The 24,810-nt window shown below is 44.6% G+C and overlaps 1 pseudogene; it reads right to left on the bottom strand.

Annotated features, from left to right (window-relative positions):
- Positions 1-10,571: 10,571 nt before the first annotated feature.
- On the bottom strand, positions 10,572-11,029 carry LOC116885709 (annotated as a pseudogene).
- Between the last annotated feature and the right edge of the window lie 13,781 nt (positions 11,030-24,810).

The following is a 24,810-nucleotide window of genomic DNA, read 5'->3' as shown; positions in this document are numbered from 1 at the left end:
CGGTTTTACACATGCACTTTCCGCCATGAAAATAAACGCTTCAAAACCTGGTCTGCCTTTTCATCGGGATCCGCCGTGGAGAACCACGGAGAAGGCTCTACAGACTGAGCGACAGTGTGTACTCTGTCTCCGTACCAGGCCTCTCTGCGCTCCCAGCCGTGAGCGCCGTCGAGCCACAGACTCCCCCCGAGGGCCGGGCAGAACTCCCCGCTTTCCCCACCCCAGCCCCGGGCCTGACCCAGCCTGCGGCCCCCACTCCGTTCCCAGCTCCTCCGCGGCTGCCGGTGGCGCCGGGATGTCCAAGAGCCTGAGACCCGGACAGCCCCGGCCTCCTTGCAGCCCCCGGGACCCTGAGCCAGCTCCGCCTGTCCTGCACCGCAGACTGAGCTTCCCCACTCCTGGAGCGGTGTCCGGGGCTTCCCCGCGGCCCAGCACCCACTAAGCGACAGCGTGGGGTGAACTCGGTCAGGTTTCCCGCGTTCGGCCCCCGAGCGGCCACGCCCTCTGGCAGAGCGGACGCAGGACCCACAACCCTGCAACTCAATCTCTTAAAGTCTGGACTTCACCTCTGCTATCCCAGGAGCAGTTCCCGCGTCCACTTACCCTGCTTCTCACGTGACTGAGGCCCTCCCGGGTCAGGGCGACCTGCACCTCCTTCCTCTCCCAGTTCTTCACCTGCGCGAACCTCCAAGCCCCGCCCCACTCCACCTGCCGGGCCATTGGCCCCGGACTCTTTATTGATTGATCAGAAACCAACTGTGGACAAGGACCCCCGACTGTGCACACGGGGATTCCCAATGCTGGGGCAGGGTTAAGTCAAGGCATTAGAACCCCAGCAAAAGCCACAATGAAAGGATTTAGTCTCACTGCACCAGGACCACAGTGCAGGGAAGGAACGGGAAGGGTTTTTCATTCTTTTCCACACTTTTTATTCCATCCTCTAACACTCGTAACCTGCATTTACCAACCTTAAAACACCCTCTTAGACACAAAAACACTTCCTCAGAGCTTTCGTATCCTCAGACCTGACACAAACCTTAAACTTTACCCTTTCCTCCTATCCGGTTGTTCATCGTGAGACACGGGAGGTCGATAACCGGGATCCGTTACGGTACAGCGAGTTTCTTTAGGTAAAGAAACTCGTCCAGTCTTCAAACCCTTCAGACCTGAGGTAAAATAGATTTTACCTGAGTAGGCGGGAGGATAACTCACAGGCCTACGTATCAATTAAAGGCAGAGACTGACCGGTTACCCGGATGCCCACCCGACTGGGATCCTGTGGTGTCGATGGCTTCACTGGGGACCAAGGTCCCACCGCGAGGTCAGCCTTGGCTGCCAGGCCTGGCAACCCTGACCTTCATGTGGGGAGAAACTAGGGAGACCGACCTGACTTTGTCTTAAGGAGCACAAGGCCTGTCCTGTGCCCCATTTGTCCACGGTTTGGGCAGGGTCCTGGCAGTGGGTAAGGCATTGGGGCAGTAACGTCCAGTGGTCAGTGCACCCCAGTCCACGTGGAGTCCTTTGTCGCGATGCCCACATCTTGGAGACCTTGGTGGGTCTCTGTCATAGTGAGTTTAAGAAATCAGATTTTTCACCGGAGTTGGGATTTAGCTCAGTGGTAGAGCGCTTGCCTGGCAAGCGCAAGGCCCTGGGTTCGGTCCCCAGCTCCGGGGGGAAAAAAAAAAAGAAATCAGACTTTCATTATCAGTTTATTCTTCAGAACTTTTTTTGGTCAACATTCATGTTCTCACGAGTTTTATGTCAATTTGACACAAACTGGAGTCATCTCAGAAGAGAGAACCACAATTTAAAAATGTTCTATAAGATTGGGCTGTAGGCAAGCCTGTAAGGCATTTTCCTCATCAGCCATTGATGTGGGAGGGCCCAGACCATTGTGGATGGGGCCATTGCTGGGCTGGGGGTCCTTTGTGCTGAAAGAAAGCAGGCTACGCAGGCCACAGTGAACAAGGCAGTAAGCAGCACCCTTATATTACCATTTAGGAGACTTAGCTTCATTTTCTCTACCAATTAAAGAATTAAAAGGCTGGAAATTTTTTGAGAGCCTGCTGGTGGAAGAATGCATTATACACAACCTTTGTTTTAAGCTGCCAGGCTTTTGTCTAAGGTCAAAAAATTAGAAGGACACAAGAGATGGCTCAGTAGTGAAATGGTTTTTGTGCAAGCATGAGGACCTGAGTTCAAATGCCCAGAACCCACCTGGAAACTAGGCGTGGTGCCGATGTGTCTGTAACCTCAGTATCATGGAGTATGAGGGAGACAGACAGATCTTAGACCTGGCTGGACACCAGTCTCACAGAATCAATAAGGTGTATACAGGTGTGAGTATGCATGAGTTGTATGTGACAATATATATATATATATATATATATATATATATATATATATGAGTTTGTGTGTGTTTGTGTGAGTGCGTATGAGTGTGTGAATGTGTGAGAGTGCGTGTGTGTGATGTAGGGTGAATTTGGGTATAGAAGCAGATGTGTATGACCTGTCTGGATTTGATGAGGAAAACAGCAGTCATTCTGCACATTCTGAGTTTTAAGTGTCTAAGATAAAATCAGAAGCTCTGTGACTTTTACAAGAGCAGGGAGCATGGTTGCCAGGAGCAGAGAGCACAGTGGTCAGGATGGCTGCCTGAAAGGCCAAGTGGGCTAACAGTATGGAGTAGCCACGTGCACAAAATGAGAGCCCCTAGGAGCAGCCAGCAATGTGGAGCGACTTGTGAACACATCTGAGCCACAACATCCAGGACGATGGCCTCTGACAAACCTGCCTTTCCAAACTGCGTGAGGTTTCTTATCATTCAAGTCTAATACAAGAAGAAAAATGGGAGGTTCCAACTCAAACACAAGCAACCCAGGCATGTTTTGGACGTTTTTATGAGACAGACCTTGAGTTGATTAAAATGTGAGCGCATAGCACCCTCCATTAAGTCATCTCACCCCAACTTAGCCACAGAGTTCACACAGTCTTCCACATTAAAAATCCACTTACTATAAAATGCTTATAGCACAATTATTGAGAATATGACCACGGTTCCTGTCAGCTACGATCTATTTCTTATCTTTTATTTTTTGAAACAGAAATGGATTCCAAGAAGTTGGTGGGCATCTATTAAAAATAATTACTAAAGCTGTCTACTATGTGCAGAGAGAGGATGGTTAAGTGCCTGACAAAGTAATTCACAAACAAGAAAAGGCATTATTATTTTTATTCAAAATAAACAATGCACCAGGGGGTTGCCTTCAGGGCCATTTGCCTTATGTGTTCTTTTGTAACAAATCTCTTGGGGCAGCCTAAATGCCATGACCCTGATGTAGCTATGTTCATTGTTAGATGGCCACTCTCCCAGGTGTGCTTGAGACTCAGTAAATGATTGGATCTCACTAAACTTGACAATCCCTTTTCAAAAGCTGGACTAGGCTTGGCCACTGGAGCCTGGAAGGGGTGGTATCTGCAGTAGATCTGTAGGGAGGGTTTTATTCACTTAGGTGAATTAAAAAGTCCACAACAGAAAACAGCTTGTCTAAAGCCACCCTTGCCAAGCTTGGATGCTGTCCTCTTGGTGCATAGTCCTGGACAAAACCCATCCAGAGCCAGGCACAGTGAGAAGACCGACTCCTGGTTCATAATAAAATCGGGGATACCAGGGAGCTCCTGCTGGGCTTCGCCCTTTCTCAGGACTCCTAGGGATTTTGGCGGGCATCGTCATTTACAGTCATTTAATTGGGGTTATTCTCCCATCGTATCATTTCACCTGATAACAGAACTCCTTACCTATGGCCCTAGGTGTCCTTGGTAATCAGGTTAACAACTGCAATGATGGTAGGAGAACTATTCTACACCAACTGTTAATCCTGAGATTGGCCAGAAAAAAAACATTTTGAGCCAAATTTAAAGAAATCTTTAAATATTAAATATTGACCAAGGGATAGACTTTGCTCAGGACCATTTCCTGGAATTTCCAGCTGAGAATGGCCTCAAGCCATGCGTTGCAGGGGTTTATAAGGACAAACCTATAGGACACTTATTTTCCCATGGGACTTTGTTGTTTTCTATGAACTACAGCTTCCAGCTTCCCAGGAAGTTACCTGGTCCCTGGGCAGGTGAGGCATACGGGTTTAATTTTGGGAATTACACAACCTCGATCTGTTGTCATCATAGTCTCTTCACCTCTATCCATTGTTCCTCTAGTAAGCAGTGTGTATTATAAATGAGGTATTGCATATCAAGTAATGGGTATAAACGAAATTTCTACTGCTATGATCCATTACTAGCTTGAGTCCATTCTCAATGTATTTAAATGAAAGCTCTCTCTCTCTCATATATATATATATATATCTATCTATCTATCTATCTATCCTCTTGTATTAAACTGACAAGATGACTTCGATTTGAATAGATGGGCACGTTTTATTTGGAAAACACTGGATTTTCCCATATTTGTAAGGTTCTACACTAATAGGTTAGTTCAATAATATGTATGTGAACCCTTCTGTTTAGGGAAAAAATAAGACCAGGCTGACTCATTATGGCAGTCTATTTGGTAAGTTCAACGTCTCATTCTTACAAGGCTCTGTGGCCTGAGTTGGGGCTTGGTTCTCTCAATTATAGCACTTGGTGACTTTCCAGATCTAGCAAAAATGTTTTAAACATATATGACTTAGAAAGCAACAAGGGGGAATGGAAGCGGGGGGGGGCAGTGACCTTTAGGAAGAAATAACAACCTTTGAGGAAGGTAGAAGAAAGAACATCTAGAATTTAAGACGGGCAGCGTAGCTGGAATTTCCAACCACTTAAAAACCACACAAGCCAGTTGTTAGAATCATAAGCTCTCTACCTCGATTGGGCAGATACAACACAATATTAACTTATTCCCCAGCTACAGGACCCCCTTCCTACTTGCGGTTTCTCCTGGCCACACAGTTCTGGTCCAGTGCTTCCTTCTCCTGCGTCCTCTCTCCTTCCCTTCCATCCTCGACTCCTCTCTACCTGCCCCACTCTCTAAGACCTCCCACCCTGCCTTTCCGCCTCCACTGCCCAATCACAGGCTCCGGCCTTTATTGTCCAGTTAAAATGGGGAGAAGGCTCACCTGTCACCGAGTACTTGCCTGGGGCAGCCCTGGGAGGAAGCAGAATTAACATCAGAATGTGAACAGCTTCAGGCCAACCCACAACAGGACTGAACCTGAGAGTTGGAAAGGAGAGGGCAGTGCATAGGCAATTACTGGATGCAAGAGAGGATGGGAGAGGATGGGAGAGGGCATCCTGGGGCTGAGAGGAGAGAGAGTCCAGATGGAGAAAGAAGCAATGAGCCCTGAGGAATGTCAGCTCCTGAGGGCTCCTTGTGGGCACTGGGCAGACAGGGGAGGCAGCCCCGTGTGGGTGGAAAACATCAACAGGAAGCAGAAAAGCCCCTTCCAGATGGCTTGAAGGGCCTTGAACGCCACAGCAAACTCTCGGGATTTCTATCTGTAATTCGTTCTGAGCTGGGAGCACCATGATTTGTTCTGTCTTTCCTAGGAGAGGTTCTGGGAATAGAAGGAAATCATAAAAATTAAGTAATTAATTAAATTAAAAATTTAAAAATAATTGGAGAGGGAAAGAAAGTTAAGTTTAGCTTTTATATAAAGGAAAAGCCACCACTACTGCAGAAAAGAGAATCTGAATGAAAAGGTTGCCATACACGCATGTGGTATGACGTGCCTACATGTCTAGAGCTTGGACATTAAGGCAGAAGAGTGGAGAGTTTGAGACCAGCCTGAGCTACATACAGAGACCTTGTCTCAAAAATAAAACAGAAAGAGCAGGAAAGAGAAGGAGACAAGAGAGGGAAGAAAAAGGATGGGAGGGAAGGGGGCTGCTTTCAAGTGGGGGTAGCTCTTATAAATTAATGGTTGGAATTCATTGTAAACAGTGCCAACGTCTACAGAAAGGGTAAGAACATGACAGCTAAATAAAGATTGGGGATTTGAAAGTAAAAAAGCAATTTGACTTGTGTTTGACCTCACGTACTTCTGTAACAGGATGACTCTGCTGTTTTACAAACAACAGTAACTAATGCTTGTAAAATACAGAATGGAAAGCAAAATACTTTTCTTTAATGCTTCAGATTCATAAACGTAATTCAGGGAACACATAATTTGACTGTCCTGTTAGTTCCTTGTTGGGAGAGATGCGGCTCAATCATTGATAAAACAATCTGAGTGTCTAGGTCTTTGGAGAAGGCTGGCTTAGGGGCTGATGCTGACAATGCAGAAGCAGCAGATGGGTCCCTGGTCAAGGCTTAGGCTGTGCAGATCGTTCCATGTTTATTCCTAAAAATACACTTCCAGAAAGCTATGTGAGGGCTCAGAGAGGATAAAAAAGCTCTTACCACATAAACCTAAAGACCTGAGTGCAAGTCCCAGAGCTCATGCAAAGGTAAACAGAACCAATTCCACAAAGTTACCCTGATCTTCACACATGTGCCATAATATGTATGTGCCCACACACTCACCATCACTGTACACACAACAAAATTAATAATTTTTGTCAAAAACTTTAAAAATAAATGTGATATGAGTACCATATTTTATAACATTGGATCTTATACAAAGTGCACTCAGATAACAAACATTAGTGTGGCAATCTCTTTGCATGTTATTTAGAGTAATGCACAGTATGTGTGAGTGGTATAATCCCTGTTGTTCGTATGAGAAAAGTGAAGCTCTCAGAAGACGAATGGAGGAGTGACAAACCAGCACCAGAGGAGTGAACAGAAGAGCCAGAGGAGAAGGGGCTGTGAACATGAGAGTAGCAGAGCTAGGCTCACCCAATGGACAGGAAGTGAGGGCTGCAGAAGCTCAGAGAAATGGGACCAAGGTGGAGGTGGAAGGCAACCTGAGCAATGCAGGTGTCTCCTGCAAAGCTGTATGAGTTCTGGGCCAGGAGTAGCTTCGGGAACAGAGAAGCCCTCAGCACGGTTTTGTGCTGTCTTTCTCCGTCTCACACCTAAGATGCAAACCACCCCTTTGTCTGTATCCAGTCTGTGTACGTCACCCACCCATGTGTTGCTCCATCGCTGTCTCTGTCCCAAATCTACTGTCACTGCAGCTCTGTGTTAAGATAACTTCCGTAGAAGCCCATTGCTCCACAGTGCTGTGTTGTCTCGCTACCTTTATCTTACTACGGAGTGGCATTGCCATCCCACATCATCACAGGAAGAACAGTGCACGTAATATTTTAAGGGTAAAACTTGCCAGGACTAATGTGTTTATGCACACACCCAGTCCAAAGGAGAACATGGAAGCCATCATTTAATCAAAGCCTCCTTACTAAATGTGTTTTCCACATGATGACGCCTGCACTGCCCTGGTACCAAGAACCAGGTGTAGGGCTGCAAGGTTTAAGAGAAAACACATACTCCGATCATTTGTGTTATGAAAATGCCAAAACTTTTACTGGGGTTCACAGAAGATATACCCCAAGCCCACCAGTGAGAGCACAATGGAGAAACAAGTTTACATTCTCAGCAGGAAAACAGAAACCTTAACCCAGCCCTGACTTGAAAAGATCTTAGTGCCCAGGGTTAATCCACCATGGCCAAACAGAAAGGCCAGGATGTTCCTGTGTTAGGAACAAAAGGCTTCCACGGCACCGACCAGGCTCAGCAGGGGCAGCCACTGACCGGGCCCAAGAGGGTCCAACATCCATATATGCACAATTTTCAGCCAACTAAAGCTTAAGTACCAAAATATTTTTAGTTAAAGCTGTTTTATATGGGAATATTTCTACAATGAGATAATCCCTATAAATCATGGAACACAAGTCCTGGCACACAGAGTTCAGTAAGTGTTAATGATTCTTAATGTTAATTAAGTGTATTATGTAAGTGCCTGCCTTAGGAATCAGAATAAAGAGCATAATTACTCCTTTTGGTGGCCCAAGGTCCTCATAGTAAATATTAATTACTTAATGGGGCTCTGAGCACGAGGACATCCTGGAAGTGGCCAGGAATTCTGGGGTTGTTGGCTCCTGCACAGCTCCAGTGCGAGGGCTGCCTGATGGTGGGCCTGGCAGTCAGCCGATTACCACTCACCCTATCCATCTGTTGGTCCTCACGGCTGTCAATGTGCTGCACTGGCCATTTCTCACCTCACAATTTCTACCTCCGAGCATCTCTGAGCCGAGACACGGAGCCAATTAAATATTGGAAATCCATACAAACAAGGACTGGACTATTTAACCAATCTCAACCCATTTCCCGATTGTTCAGAAACCTTGAGGTTTCCAGAATGAAGTGGGAGGGGCATCCAGGTGCGATGCTGCATAGCTATAAGAACAGCAATCAAGAGGGGGAGGCAGGAGGATTGCAAGCTTGAGGCCAGCCTGAGCTACACGTGATGCTCAGTCTCAAAAAATAAAATAAAGGAACAGGTAAGAGGCCACCTGCCTCAGAACTTTCCCACGCCCTCAGTTTGGATCCCAGAAAACCTAACCAAGAAGGTCCCCAAAATCAAATGGGTGGTGTCTTAGTTGGGGTTTCTCCTGTCGTGAAGAGACACCGTGGACATAGCAACTCTTATAAAGGAAGATACTTAGTTAGGGTTGGCTTACAGTTCACAGGTTTAGTCCATTATCATCACGGGGAAGCGCAGCGGCTTCGCAGGCAGACGGTGCTGGAGAGGCGGCCGGGATTTCTACATCTGGGCTGACAGGCGTGAAGAAGAGAAACGGAGCAACTAGGCCTGGCTTGAGCTCCTGAACTCTCGAAGCCACAGTGACGAACTTCCTCCAAGAAGGCCGCACCGAACAGGGCCGCTCCTCATGGGCCTACGGCAGCCATTTTCACTCGGACCTCACTGGCGGGAAGAACCTGTGTCGTCAGCCGCTGTGCAGGTGGAGGGCCGTGTGCAGACTGAGTGTTCCGGGCAGGGATGACTTCAAGACCAGAAACACTTTCTAAAATAAACAGTTTGCTCAAATGCCCGCAGGTCTCTTCCTTCGTCCCTGTCCTTTAGAATGCAGAACTGACATTTAATCAGGATTCTAGGGGAATTAAAGCCCCACACCGCCGCGCTGGACTTGTGTTAGATGCTTGCCTGGCCAACCCTTTCCTCTTATTCTTTCAGCCACGTCCTTCATCGCATCTTCTGAGAGAGGACTTGTGCGTTTGCTTCTGATGTCGCACAGGCGCGGGCAGGGAGGAGGAAGGGCCCTGGCGGCTGCAGTGGAGACCGGGATGGAGCCGTGGGTCCTGGTCTTTTCTTTTCCTCCTGAGGACGCGATTTTAAAGAAAACTCCTCCTCGTGACTGAAGGAGATTTCCACAGCAGGACACAGACCGGCAGCCTGTGCGTCAGTTCCTGTCATGGCGTCGCTCTGCACAGGTACAGGGGCGTCACCGACTGGGGACGTGGAGAAGGGACTGCCGGGGTAGAAGGTGTGAGAGGCGCAGTCTCTTGTTCACAGAAGGGAATGGCTCATCCCCACTGTCTCATTCCCTCTTCGTTGAAGTTTCTCTTTCTCCTGTTGAACCCGCACTCCTGGAGACGTCTGTTTCCCAGTCTCACCTGTGGCCAGCGCTCCTTACACAGGACACAGGTGGAGGACAGCGCTCAGGCGCCCCCTGGTGGCTTCTACTGAACGGATTTCATATAATGAGACGACGAAAGAAATTCTGAGAAAGGTGCGGGACTGTGTACAGTAAATTTCCTTTACACAAATGTTCATGTGTGATGCTTATTTTATTAGAAAAAATTTATGATAGTTTTATAAATAATTAAATTTAATAATTACATTATATTATATGTAAATAAATTTTAAAAATAAAAGATTTAAAATAAAATTAAATTTAAAAAAGTTTTCACAGTCTTTAATTTTAGAATAATAAAAAATATTTTACTAAAACATAAGATTTACAGAGGTTTCCAGACACTCCATACAAAATGGTCACAAGCTTTTTCTTTGTCCTTTGGGGGCCGGGAGAGGGGGCAGAGAATCTACTTGAGAGCAAAGTCACAATGTTATTAGTGAGGGCTGTGATGTTTATTTAATGTTCCCATTTTGGATCAGACAATCAAGCTTGTCCATCTACAGCGTCTAAGGTTGGACTTGGCTACAGAGCATATTCTAAACAGCTGGTTACCTGCATTTAACCACTGCAATTAGATTCCTTAAGAGAGTGGAGGGGAAAGGAGGCCACAAAATTAAAATAAAACTACTTTCCCCCTAAAAAATAAAATAAAAATACCCACGCCCCTGGCAGCTAATCCTGACAGCTACCTTCATTCACAGCGCCTTGCATTTAGACCATGATGGGGAAAGGAGCCAAAGCAGAGAGTCCTGCTTCTCAGCAACCAGGGTGATGCTTCCAGGCTCTGCTCATGCTTTACAACAGCGAATCAGGACAAGACAGGTCTGCTAATGTGCATGAGATCACCAAAGATGAAGATGCCTGGGCTTTTATTCTGTAATGTTTCTAAGGCTGTGTCCATTAAATGCAAACAAAAAAAGGAAGGAGTCTTGGTAGAACAGGAGACGTGGTGTACACTTGATGATCTGATCGACTTAAATGTTGTTCATGGCATAGAGCCTCGTCCATGCTCTCGCTGTTTCTATGGCTTGGGCTTTGTTACTCTTCCACTGCTCAGCTACAAAATTTGCTAATCGATCATCTGGATTAGGAGCACGTAACAAAGCCTGGATTGACAGCAGAACTGTCCGGATCTGCAGTGCTGGGGACCACTTATCTTTCAAAATATCTAAACATATTCTTCCCAACTTGTCTACATTAGGATGATAAATTTTGGTCATGAAACGTACTTTAGGTGCTGCCATTGGGTATTCTTCTGGAAGGAATAGTTCAAGTTTAAAAGTCCCTGCCTCAAAGGGGGAGTCCTGGGGACCAGCAATGACCACATGAAAATAACAGGCGCTGCTCTCATCCGGTTCTGCTTTCGGGCCAGTAATTAGTTCTGCAGCAAACACTGGGTTTCCTTGGTGATCCTGTGGGGCAGCCCGGCCATCTTGTCAGATCCCGAGTTCGGCCTCTGCTCCGCTCGCCTCACGCACAAGTCAGTCTTTAATTTTAAAAGAAAAATTGTTTCTGGGTGAGTGAGTCTTTGAAGCACACTTCAGCAGCCTATTCCCAATATGATCAGGACTCTAGCTGGAGGTCAGGATGTGCAAACTTGCTCAACTACATGTATTTTATAGGACTGTGCTCCCACACCAAAGGGAACCTTCTGATCTGTAGTTTAGGTGCAGAGCATCTGGGTGACAAACCATCTTCTTCAAACAGACATAGAGCCTTTTGTCATCTCAAATAAATCTCACCTACCTTCTTAGGGAAGAGACAAGAATTCTCCCTTTTTTGGCAAGGGTTTTGCATTTTTATTGTTTTTTAAAAGATTTATTTATTTATTATATACAGTGTTCAGCCTGCACACCAGAAGAGAACACCAAGATCCCATCACAGATGGTTGTGAGCCACCATGTGGTTGCTGGGAATTGAACTCAGGACCTCTGGAAGAGCAGTCAGTGCTCTTAAGCGCTGAGCCATCTCTCCAGTGCATTTTTATTCTTAATATAATTTCCCAGGATCACTGTATCCATATTTCAGTGAATGTACTTAAATTTAGTTTTCTGATCATGAACAAATTTATAGTAGATCAAGGATGGAAGGAACACGCGTTGAACTTGGCAACAGTTTTCAAAAGCAAACTCTGTTAACCATCAATGAGTTGGGAGTTAGATGCTCAGTGAGTGACTCTGAGCAGCCACAACAACGCGGTTGAGTTACACTGCACAATTGTAGAATTGTGTAGTAACAGCACAGCACCCAGACACATCCTCCTTACACGTAAGTCAGCTTAGATGGTTTACAATATTCAGTGTAATGTGGATTCTAAGAAAACACATTGAATTACTAGGAAATCGTGATCTCTGCATGAACATCAAAGACCAGAATTCATTGCCTTCATCAGACAACATTACCAAGGAGAAGCGGTGCGAGACCTCAGAGGCCAATCACGGACACAGGAGGGAAAGCTGTAAGGAAAACCCGCAGGACTTTCTTTCCCTGCCCATCACTAACGTAGCCAGGGGCACTCTGGTCATTGTGTGTTCTTCCTATGAACCTTTCAAATTCTGAAGAAGCTTGGAATTAAACATTTTGAAAACTAATAGTCACATAACAGGGATCTTTCTGGAAATGCTTCAAAGTGTCAGCAGCAGATCCCACGATCTGATGCTCTGTTGAATGGCAAGGAGGTGGACATGGAGGACGGTCTAGAAAGACTGCCATGTGAATCTTAAAGATACTCATCTCTACCCTATCCAATCTGTGTCTGTGTTTAAATAAACACTAGATTTTAAATAAAATAAACACTGTCAGAAGCTGGAGGGAGGCACCTTGGAACCCTCTCTTACATCTCATAACACGATGGGGTGGTCCTCTCTGGCCAAGGATCATTGACTCTGATAGAGCATCTCCTGGAGTGATGGAGTCTGGCTTGAGACGGCCTTTCCTGTGCTTTAAGCTCTAGTCCCTCCTGGTCATTTTGATGCCTCTAATTGTGTCAAGTGAAACAGGCTGTGTCAGAACTGATGCCTAGGTTTACTCCATACCTAGAGGAACGGGCATCCAGGAGCCAACAACAGTCGAGGCTGCTCTCTCTGAGTCTACTCCTCAATGTTGTCATCACCTCAGCAATTTCCCGAAGATTAGACAGATAATTTGTAGCTCAGGGTTCCGCATCCATGAATTTCTGCTTGGAAAACCTGGGCATGATATCCACACCTATAATCTCACCCTTCAAGAGGTAGAGGTCGGAGGATCTCCAATTCAAGACGACCCTGGCTGCATGTGATATTCTATCTTAACACATCACTGTCCTCATGGGGAAAAAGAAATGGAAAATAAAAGGAGGTGTAGAAGGAAATATTATCTTCATGATGGGTGTGACTTTGAGTTTTATGGTTATATTATTACTCTGGGAGAGAGTGCAAGATACAAGCTTTTCTGGTTACAGAGTAAGGAACACAGTATTTTGGGAGAAAGATTTTGTCTTTGTTTTTTTTTTTTAAAAACTGTGATTAGGCTCTGGGAACCTCAGAGTCATACTGATCAGATTTGAGAGAGGGAGACCGCCTGAAAAAGTAGATTCAGGAGAATCAAACAAGGTATCTCAATTCTAAACTTTTTCTTGAGAGTTGTATTTTACAGAGTGTGCCTACCTACTTGGAATCCTGGTCTCAAGGACTTTCAGCTGGGTCCAGTCAGGACACATCCTGCTACAGCATTTGCTTCATTCTTCCTACCCCCTACCCCCAAGGATATCTCAACGCCCCTGTACAGCTTGAAGAAGTTATGGAGGAGTCATCACCCCAATTCCCTGGACTTTGGGGGGCTGAAAGTGGTTATTCTAAGGTTTTTTATGAGGAATTTAGAAATGGTTGTAATTTAACAGGGAGGAATTAGCTAGATTTAGTTATACAGTCAAATCTCATTTGGTAACTAAGCTAAAATCATATCTTTACTTTGGTATAGAATTTGTTTAAAAAATTTGTAAAAAGTACAAGGTTTAGAGTCAGTCCTTCTATTGATGCCATTACAAATTTATGAGCTGATTACACCTGTGAGTTAAGGGCCAAATAGCAAATTCATGGCTCTGAGTTTGCTAGTGAACTTTCAACATAATAAGATAAAAACCCCTAACCCTAAGCTCCCCACCCCAACCATAAACACTAAACCTAAATCCTAAACCAAACCCTAACCCCCTAACCCTAACCCAGACATGGAGTTGCAGAGTTTGGAGTCTGCCCAGCTGGTTTCCTGTCTTGCTGTGAGGATTGCAGCTCAGTGATTCCATGAATCTCAGGAGAGACTTTGAATTTTTAACATTGTTGAGACTGCTATAGATTATGGGGACTTGGGAAGTTGGATTAAATGTACTTTGCATTATGCTATGCTCAGGTATGGGCCATACAGACTCATGTGTTTGAACAAGTCAATGCGAACCAGAGAATGGAATGTGATGATTTGTATCTGCTCCGCCCAAGGGGTGGCAGTACTAGGAGGTGTGGCCTTGTGGGAGGAGGCGTGGTCTTGTTGGAGTGGGTGTGTCACTATGGGTATGGGCTCTAAGACCCTCCTCCTAGCCACCTGAAGTCAGTATTCTCTAGCAGCCTTCAGATGAAGATGTAGAACTCTCAGCTCCTCCTGCACCATGCCTGCCTGGATGCTGCCATGTTCCCGCCCTGATGATAATGGACTGAACCTCTGAACCTGTGAGCCAGCCCTGATTAAATGTTGTCCTTTATAAGACTTGCCTTGGTCACGCTGTCTGTGCACAGCAGTAAAGCAGTGGTGTGGATTTATAGACTGATGGTCTCTGGTTTTCTGTGTCAACTTCAGAAAAGCTGGAGTCATCACAGAGAAAGGGGCCTCCCTTGAGAAATTGCCTCCGTGAGATCCAGCTGTAAGGCATTTTCTTAATCAGTGATCAATGGAGGAGGACCCAGCCCACTGTGGATGGGGCCAACCCTGGGCTGGTGGTCCTGGATTCTATACAAAAGCAAGTTGAGCAAGTCATGGGGAAGCAAGCCAGGGAGCAGCACCCTCCAGGCAGGAATCTTTCCTAGAGTGATTTTCTCCTGGGCCTTGACTACAGGAGGACATCTGCAATGGATTATAACCAAGGCAGACCATCTCAGGAAGATCACCTGCCAGTTATTAGCTTGTTGGCTCCTGACACTAACCTAACCCTAACTCGGAACTGCCCTTGGATGTAGAGGGCCGCAATAACATTCGCCACCACAAGATGGCGCTGGCTTCCACCCGGGACAGAAACGCCACACCATCGCCAGGCACCGAGAGAGGGGTTCTCCGTCCACGGAGGGAATTCAGAACTGCAGTGTTTTTTAAGGTAAGCTCTGAAAGATATGTTTGGACTTGATCTGTTCCACTCCTCTCCCCCGCTAGAAGATGCGGTGGAAGTTTTTATTATCGTTTTAGCAGCCTTCATGCTTTCTCTTTTGGTTTTTTATTTCGTGGCTGCCGCTAGGCACCTCAGAGGTTGCGCCTAGAAGATGGGAGCCGCCCAACTGTGGTGGCGGGACGGAGAGTGCTAGGGAAGATACAAGGCAGCATGTCAGAAATAGAGTGGAATAAAAAATTAAAGAGCTCAAGGAGAAAAGATAAATATAAGCAGACAGACACTTCCAAAGACTTCAGATCTGAGGAAGCAAGAGGTTGGGGAAAGAACGCCCCAGAGAGAAAAAGGGAGGATATAAAAGGAACACAGTATTTTGGGAGAAAAAATTTGTTTTTGTGCTTGTAAAAGGTGTGATTAAGCTCTGGAAGCTTCACAGAGTCATATTGATCAGACTTGATAGAGGTAGACCACCTGAAAATTTATTCAGGAGAATCAAACAAAAGGACATCTCAATGCCCATGCACAGCTTGATGGAGTTAATGTAATTGGGTTGTGAGTGGAAATATTCAGGACTGTGTTTCACTTCCATACCATTTGTGAATGTCAGTCGTGCTGCTCAGATATCCCGTAATATATCTCAGTATCTTACAGGAATTTGGTTTCAACACGTTGATGGACTAGTCCAGGAATTGAGACAATCCATCGTCCATATCAACTCCACTCGAGTGGATGGTCACCGTGGAAGTGGTGGGAAAGGGGAAATCCTCTCTGCTGACTCCTATTGGAATCTGGGTTCCTTTCGTGGAATACCATCTAATTTTTCCTCTTTGTCTATTGTCTGTCCTTGGTGCACCAAGCTGTCCATGTCTGTCAGTTTATGTCTGTGGTTTTTGTTTCTTGTTGCTTAAATATTTTATGTTTCATGTTCAAAAGAGAAAATGGTAAAAAAAAAAAAAACAAAAACAAAAAAAAAACGTTATCTGCTGATCGTTCACACCTTGATTTGATTTTAACTCGTTTCAAAAAGGAACAAATGAATAAAAAGCAGTTTCAATCAGGCCCTTAGAGCCCTGCACCTGTAGCCAGGAGTCTAGGTCAGCTGGAGAAACTGCCTGGGGATGAGCGTCTGCATGAGCTGATTATTTGACTCAACAGGTGACAAGGTGCTTCTCTTAAAATCACAGCTAAAAAGGTAAAAATGGTGCTTGGTCTAAATATTAAAGATATGTGTAGCCAATTCAATTTTGTTTCTCATTGGTTTTAAATGTGTAAATATGCTCTACTTGCCTTGGTCATGGATTGTTGGCTTTTAAGTTATTGGATATGGTTAAAAAAGTATAACATTGGTAACAGAAAGCTGACATAAAGCTGGTAATTTGGATGAAGTCACTCTAGACAACATGTGGCATGAGCCAACCTAGGGAAACAGGTCTAAATTGAGGTAATAGTTTTATGGAACTCTTATCCTAGAAACCAGGCTTCTAAAAGAATTTAGGACAATGTCTCTTTGTTGAGGTATTGGAGACCGCACCATTGTGTGTTCATATGTAGGAATTGACAGTCAAACTTTGTAACATGAAGGACAGACTTGGCGTTTTAGAGACTGGATTTTGGAGACTAGATCGTTTGTTGGAGGTTGAGTTTTGCTTTCCAAAGTTGTGGTTGTGCTCTGGTGTTACATGGAGAACTGAAAGATTGTGATTAAGGATTGCCAGTGTTGCATTGACTAATTCAAACTTATTTGTAATTGAGAAAAAATCAAACAGGTAGAGATTGTGACAGGATTTATGAAGGATTGATGAGGTTTTGAAACTTGTGAGAGCATTACAGCCAGTTTGCTTACTCCAACTGCCATTTCAAGATAGATTTAGAGGATTGTTTTTATGCAATTTATTTACGTCCTGGCGATTGTGAGTTTTCATTTCGTGAGCTTGCTTATAATTTTAGAGAGCCCATAAAGTGATATCATTAGGAATGGCTAACAGCCTAATATTATGTAATTTTGTTGCTTCCTCAATGTAAGAAGTTAGAACTTTGAATCTTTCAGTGTGTATGGAAATTTTTACTACAAACCTTTGCTCTCAAAATGAGCTTTAATATTTGGGGAGTAGCTGTTGCACTCCTCCAGAAAAGAATATTTGAAGCTAATTTTAAGCTTCTAAGGATATGTTAAATGGCTAAGTACCTCACCTTACCAGAGGACTTAGGTCTTTGTTATCCACATTGGAGATAAAGCTTCAGTTGTGTTAATACAGAATTGTAGGCTAGAGTCATGGAAGTATTTTAAAAAGAAACCTGGTAAAACATACCTTATTCCAAACAACAGTAAATTGGTTATTACAAAATACTGATATTTGGCCTATTATATATACAAATTTTTCAGGCAAAATTGATAATTTTACTCTTTACATGCTTTTGTACTTCCTGTATATTTGTACATACAACCCATAGGAAATGCGCTTACTGTATTTATAGGTGGTTCATCTAATGAAAAGGCTACATGTATGATTGGATCACTTGTTTATTCTCTTGAGCTTCTGCTGCTTGAGCACAGATTATTAAATTCCATGCTTTAGCCACTGTTTTTAAATCAAGCTTTCAATTCACATACTGATAGCCAATGTGTGGCTTGTGGTTTACAATTGATTTCAATTATTTAATGCTTTACTAGAGACGGGTTTTCTACATGAAATCAGTGAGTGATGATTTCAGTGTGAATTGTCTGACAACTCACTGTCCTTTCAGTGCTCTGGCTCAGACAACTAAACAAAACAATAGACCCAGCTCTTAAATGGTAATGGAGTTGATATGAAAAGAGGAAGACTCCATTTGCTTACTTTCTTTATTTTTTTTTTAACTTGAGTATTTCTTATTTACATTTAGTGTTATTCCCTTTCCGGTTTCGGGCAAACATCCCCCCCCTCCCCTTCCTTATGGATGTTCCCCTCCCCACACTCCCCCCATTGCCGCCCTCCCCCCAACAGTCTAGTTCACTGGGGGTTCAGTCTTAGCAGGACCCAGGGCTTCCCCTTCCACTGGTGCTCTTACTAGGATATTCATTGCTACCTATGAGGTCAGAGTCCAGGGTCAGTCCATGTATAGTCTTTAGATAGTGGCTTAGTCCCTGGAAGCTCTGGTTGCTTGGCATTGTTGTTCATATGGGGTCTCGAGCCCCTTCGAGCTCTTCCAGTTCTTTCTCTGATTCCTTCCACAGGGGTCCCGTTCTCAGTTCAGTGGTTTGCTGCTGGCATTCGCCCCTGTATTTGCTGTATTCTGTCTGTGTCTCTCAGGAGAGATCTACATCTGGCTCCTGTCGGCCTGCACTTCTTTGCTTCATCCATCTTGTCTAATTGGGTGGCTGTATATGTATGGGCCACATGTGGGCAGGCTCTGAATGGGTGTTCCTTCAGTCTCTGTTTTAATCTTTTGCCTCTCTCTTCCCTGCCAAGGGTATTCTTGTTCCCCCTTTAAAAGAAGGAGTGAAGCATCCATATTTTGATCATCCTTGAGTTTCATGTGTTCTGTGCATCTAGTTTAATTCAACCATTTGGGCTAATAGCCACTTATCAATGAGTGCATACCATGTGTGTTTTTCTGTGATTGGGTCACCTCACTCAGGATGATATTTTCCAGTTCCATCCATGTGCCTACGAATTTCATAAAGGCATTCTTTTTGATAGCTGAGTAATATTCCATTGTGTAGATGTACCACTTTTTCTGTATCCATTCCTCTGTTGAAGGGCATCTGGGTTCTTTCCAGCTTCTGGCTGTTATAAATAAGGCTGCTATGAACATAGTGGAGCATGTGTCTTTTTTATATGTTGGGGCATCTTTTGGGTATATGCCCAAGAGAGGTATAGCTGGATCCTCAGGCACTTCAATGTCCAATTTTCTGAGGAACTTCCAGACTGATTTCCAGAATGGTTTTACCAGTCTGCAATCCCACCAACAATGGAGGGGTGTTCCTCTTTCTCCGCATCCTCGCCAGCATTTGCTGTCACCTGAGTTTTTGATCTTAGCCATTCTCACTGGTGTGAGGTGAAATCTCAGGGTTGTTTTAATTTGCATTTCCCTTATGACTAAAGATGTTGAACATTTCTTTAGGTGTTTCTCAGCCATTCGGCATTCCTCAGTTGTGAATTCTTTGTTTAGCTCTGAACCCCATTTTTTAATAGGGTTATTTGACTGCCTGCGGTCTAACTTCTTGAGTTCTTTGTATATTTTGGATATAAGCCCTCTGTTGTAGGATTGGTAAAGATCCCAATCTGTTGGTTGCCGTTTTGTCCTAACCACAGTGTCCTTTGCCTTACAGAAGCTTTGCAGTGTTATGAGATCCCATTTGTCGATTCTTGATCTTAGAGCATAAGCCATTGGTGTTTTGTTCAGGAAATTTTCTCCAGTGCCCATGTGTTCGAGACGCTGCCCTAGTTTTTCTTCTATTAGTTTGAGTGTGTCTGGTTTGATGTGGAGGTCCTTGATATCCACTTGGATTTAAGCTTTGTACAGGGTGATAAGCATGGATCGATCTGCATTCTTCTACATGTTGACCTCCAGTTGAACCAGCACCATTTGCTGAAAATGCTATCTTTTTTCCATTGGATGGTTTTGGCTCCCAAGTCAAAAATCAAAGCCCATAGGTGTGTGGGTTCATTTCTGGGTCTTCAATTCTGTTCCATTGGTCTATCTGTCTGTCTCTGTACCAATACCATGCAGTTTTTATCACTATTGCTCTGTAACACTGCTTGAGTTCAAGAATAGTGATTCCCCCCCTGAAGTCCTTTTTATTGCTGAGGAAATTTTGTCTGAAACTTCAAGAACTATTTAGAATAAGTAGGGAGAGAGTGGGCAGCCTTGTCTAGTGCCTGATTTTAGTGGGCATTTGCTTACTTTCAATTCCCAGCCTCGCCCTGCCAGCTCAGGGATTTCTAGTCCAACTGAATCTGGACAATATTTACAGGTTTTGACATTTCTAATTAATGCTTATGTTTAGGTAAATAAAGTTTGTGAGGTGCTAGAGAGATGGCTTAGTGGATAAGAGCACTAAGTACTGTTCCTTTATAGGACATTTAAGAACTCAAACTAGATTGCCTAGACTCCTTAACAAGGGAGGGCAATGATGCCAGACAGATTATAGGCCTTACATAGGAACAACTAGTCAAAAAAAAAATCTCATTCTTTATATATCCAAAACAATAATGCTAGAGACAATAATTTGGTATACAAGTCAATTTATAAATACAAGTGCTCAGTGTCCTCAATTTAATCCTCGAGGACTTACCTTAATAAATAATATCTTTACTATATCTTAATAAATAAAAAGGAGGAGTTATCCCTGTATGCTAAATAATACTCTTTTTATTTCAATTTTAAAATTTGGATGCCAAGGAACCCTTGAGTGTTTATGGCACCCTACAACTAGGCATACTTCTGCCTAGGTGAAATAGAAAGATGCACGTATTGACATGATCCTGTCCAGGTATTTGATATGGGGAAGAGGGAATGTTTGTGTTTTCTCTACAGGATGCTACAGGAGTGTGCCAGCTGCCAGAGTGGCTGGTGAGCCATGCTGATCCTGGGAGCATGAAGATTCGGCTCTCGTGGTTGGGGTACCTAGAGTCATTCCTCTGCCCTGAGAGGAAGATGGAGGACTCCCCCTCACCTTTTGTCATCACAGAGACTTTTCTGTTGCTGCGGTCAATGTTAGGCTGCGTGTGTCCCGTCCCACTGTGGCCTGCTCTTTGATCCTCTGTGCACTGCTGCTTTCCGGAGAAGACTGGACTCCAGCCGTTGCTGCCCCCCTCATTCCCCTGGTGACTCTTGCTGCCTTAACTGGTGTTGTCATTTTGCAGTCTATAGCTTCACAGGAATGCCACCTGCGTGACGCTGCTGTGGACTGGGGAACTCTGCCCTGGTTGTGCAGATCTCAGATATGGTTCCATTGCCTGTTCCATTATCTGTTGTAGGATTGGTAAAGATCTTTTCCCAGTCTGTTGGTTGCCGTTTTGTCCTAACCACAGTGTCCTTTGCCTTACAGAAGCTTTGCAGTTTTATGAGATCTCATTTGTCGATTCTTGATCTTAGAGCATAGGCCATTGGTGTTTTGTTCAGGAAATTTTCTCCAGTGCCCATGTGTTCGAGACGCTGCCCTAGTTTTTCTTCTATTAGTTTGAGTGTGTCTGGTTTGATGTGGAGGTCCTTGATATCCACTTGGATTTAAGCTTTGTACAGGGTGATAAGCATGGATCGATCTGCATTCTTCTACATGTTGACCTCCAGTTGAACCAGCACCATTTGCTGAAAATGCTATCTTTTTTCCATTGGATGGTTTTGGCTCCCAAGTCAAAAATCAAAGCCCATAGGTGTGTGGGTTCATTTCTGGGTCTTCAATTCTGTTCCATTGGTCTATCTGTCTGTCTCTGTACCAATACCATGCAGTTTTTATCACTATTGCTCTGTAACACTGCTTGAGTTCAAGAATAGTGATTCCCCCTGAAGTCCTTTTATTGCTGAGGAAATTTTGTCTGAAAGCTCTGGCTAGAACTTCAAGAACTATTTAGAATAAGTAGGGAGAGAGTGGGCAGCCTTGTCTAGTGCCTGATTTTAGTGGGCATTTGCTTACTTTCAATTCCCAGCCTCGCCCTGCCAGCTCAGGGATTTCTAGTCCAACTGAATCTGGACAATATTTACAGGTTTTGACATTTCTAATTAATGCTTATGTTTAGGTAAATAAAGTTTGTGAGGTGCTAGAGAGATGGCTTAGTGGATAAGAGCACTAAGTACTGTTCCTTTATAGGACATTTAAGAACTCAAACTAGATTGCCTAGACTCCTTAACAAGGGAGGGCAATGATGCCAGACAGATTATAGGCCTTACATAGGAACAACTAGTCAAAAAAAAAATCTCATTCTTTATATATCCAAAACAATAATGCTAGAGACAATAATTTGGTATACAAGTCAATTTATAAATACAAGTGCTCAGTGTCCTCAATTTAATCCTCGAGGACTTACCTTAATAAATAATATCTTTACTATATCTTAATAAATAAAAAGGAGGAGTTATCCCTGTATGCTAAATAATACTCTTTTTATTTCAATTTTAAAATTTGGATGCCAAGGAACCCTTGAGTGTTTATGGCACCCTACAACTAGGCATACTTCTGCCTAGGTGAAATAGAAAGATGCACGTATTGACATGATCCTGTCCAGGTATTTGATATGGGGAAGAGGGAATGTTTGTGTTTTCTCAACAGGTTGCTACAGGAGTGTGCCAGCTGCCAGAGTGGCTGGTGAGCCATGCTGATCCTGGGAGCATGAAGATTCGGCTCTCGTGGTTGGGGTACCTAGAGTCATTCCTCTGCCCTGAGAGGAAGATGGAGGACTCCCCCTCACCTTTTGTCATCACAGAGACTTTTCTGTTGCTGCGGTCAATGTTAGGCTGCGTGTGTCCCGTCCCACTGTGGCCTGCTCTTTGACCCTCTGTGCACTGCTGCTTGCTGGAGAAGACTGGACTCCAGCCGTTGCTGCCCCCCTCATTCCCCTGGTGACTCTTGCTGCCTTAACTGGTGTTGTCATTTTGCAGTCTATAGCTTCACAGGAATGCCACCTGTGTGAAGCTGCTGTGGACTGGGGAACTCTGCCCTGGTTGTGTAGATCTCAGACATGGTTCCATTGCCTGCTGGTTGTTCCAGAGAAGAATGACCGATCCTAAACTGTCCTGGGAAAGACCTTGTTATTTTTGCTGCTATTGTAGCAGCCATTACTGCTACAGCCATTGTGTCTGCATTGTCTAGAGTTACCCTCCCCCATTCTATTGTTAGGCAAGCACAGTGGGTAAACTTTCTGGAGTAGTTGCTAACAATTGGGATTTCTAAATTTTATTATAGGAGCCCTTGGTGGTAGCAGCTGAGGAGAACCAGATGAGTTGCCCACTACTTTCGTTGGTGGCTCTGTTTGGTGCAGCCCCACGCTGTGGATTAGTGTTCATGCTATGGTTGGTTTGCAAACTCAGATCTCAACAGAAACGTGATAAGGTCGTTATCACTCAAGCACTTGTGGCCATTGAACAAGGGGCCTCCCCTAGAATTTGGTTTTCTATGCTCAAGGGTTAGTCGATATCTGAGTTCTCTACTCTTACACTGGGATGAGAGAGACTCAATGATTCTTTGATCAGCCCTTCTACATCGCTGAGGTTTCCTCATTGCACGCGATAGGGTAATCATGATTTCCGCACTAACTTATTTTCTGGCTGGCCTCTTTTTAGAGTTCGCCCTAGGTCATTTAACAGTTACTGTCACACAGCACTGCGGTATCCAGAGACGGGCAACTTTCCTCATGCACAGACCAATCTAAGACACGGGGCCCGGTGGCGATAGGGTTACCCTTCGACGGATAAGGCTGTGACATAGAGGAACGACCTAAGACAGGAGCCACAGCAGATGGACGTAACTGCAGGGACCTAGACCAGCCTCATATTAGTAAAACAATAAGGGAGAGATGTGGAGAGCCGCAATAACATTCGCCACCACAAGAAGGCGCTGGCTTCCACTGCACCCCACGTGGAAAGCCGGGATAGCTTTCGCCATTACAATATGGCGCTGGCCTCCACCGCGCCATCCGACTTCCTTTCAGGAAGTTAACTGTGTGCGCATGTGCAAGAGTGCCTTCGTGCCAGGTCTTTGCCCACTCCGGGGCGTGCCTATGAGATCATGGGTAAGCAACCAATCAGGTGTGGATGTGCCGCACTAGGGTGTATATAAGCCACGCCATGCTATAAGATTCAATAAATGTTTAGCTGCAGTAGGATTCGTGTGTCCCCGAGTGTTCTTGCTGGCAAGATAGCACGGGACACTTGGACCCCTAACCTGTCCCTAAGCTCAGCATCAGCCCTAACCGTCTAATCCTATCCCCCTAACCCTCTAACCCTAACCCTTAACTTTGTAACCCCAACCACCTTAAACCCTAACCTTCTAACCCACCCGGCCTCACTACTTCAAACCCTTGGCGTTTACTTTGACCAGGTAATTGAACTGTTATGGATCTATGCAGATTTTAAAACACAGAGAGACGGGGTTGGGGATTTAGCTCAGTGGTAGAGCTTGCCTAGGAAGCGCAAGGCCCTGGGTTTGGTCCCCAGCTCCGAAAAAAAGAGCCAAAAAAAAATCCATAAGGTTTTCTCCAGTATGGGTTCCTTTGTGCATCCAGAGATAACTGTGAAGGGCAAAGGCTGTACACTGCTTCCATTTACAGGGTTTCAGGGAATGGAAGTGTGAATACTTCTGCTATAGTGAGGACTACAGAAATGTGCAAAGGCCTTCGCTATATCCAACACATTCGCAGGGGGACTCTCTGGTATAATATCTTTTATGCCTTTTGTCTTAATTTGGATTTTATTGCTGTGAAGATGTACTATGACCAAGGCAACTCTTATAAAGGACAACCTTTAATTGGTGGGTGGTGTACAGATTCAGTCTATTATCATCAAGGCTGAAGAATAGCAGTGTCCAAACAAACACGGTGCTGTAGGAGCCGAGAGTTCTACATCTTGATCAGAAGGCGGCCAGAAGAAGACTCTTCTGCCCGGGGTGGAGCTTAAGCATAGGATCTCAAAGCCCAGCCCCACAGTGACACAGTTCCTTAAAGGCCACATCTCCAATAGTGCCACTACCTATGGGCCAAGCATATTCAAACCACCCTATCTCTGAAGATCATTCCGACCTGTAAAGACTTTACCACGTTGGTTACATCCATAGGGTTACTTTCTAGTATGTGTTCTTGTATGTACTCGGAGGTGACCTGATTGTGAATAGCCTTTACCACATTGATTACATTTGTAGGGTTTCTCTCCAGTGTGAATTCTTTTATGTACTT

This window comes from Rattus rattus, chromosome 1 (assembly GCF_011064425.1).
Source record: "Rattus rattus isolate New Zealand chromosome 1, Rrattus_CSIRO_v1, whole genome shotgun sequence".
Taxonomy (NCBI): Eukaryota; Metazoa; Chordata; class Mammalia; order Rodentia; family Muridae; genus Rattus; species Rattus rattus.
The sequence above is the reverse complement of the archived record's forward strand: the minus strand, read 5'-3'. Positions and strand labels throughout refer to the sequence as shown.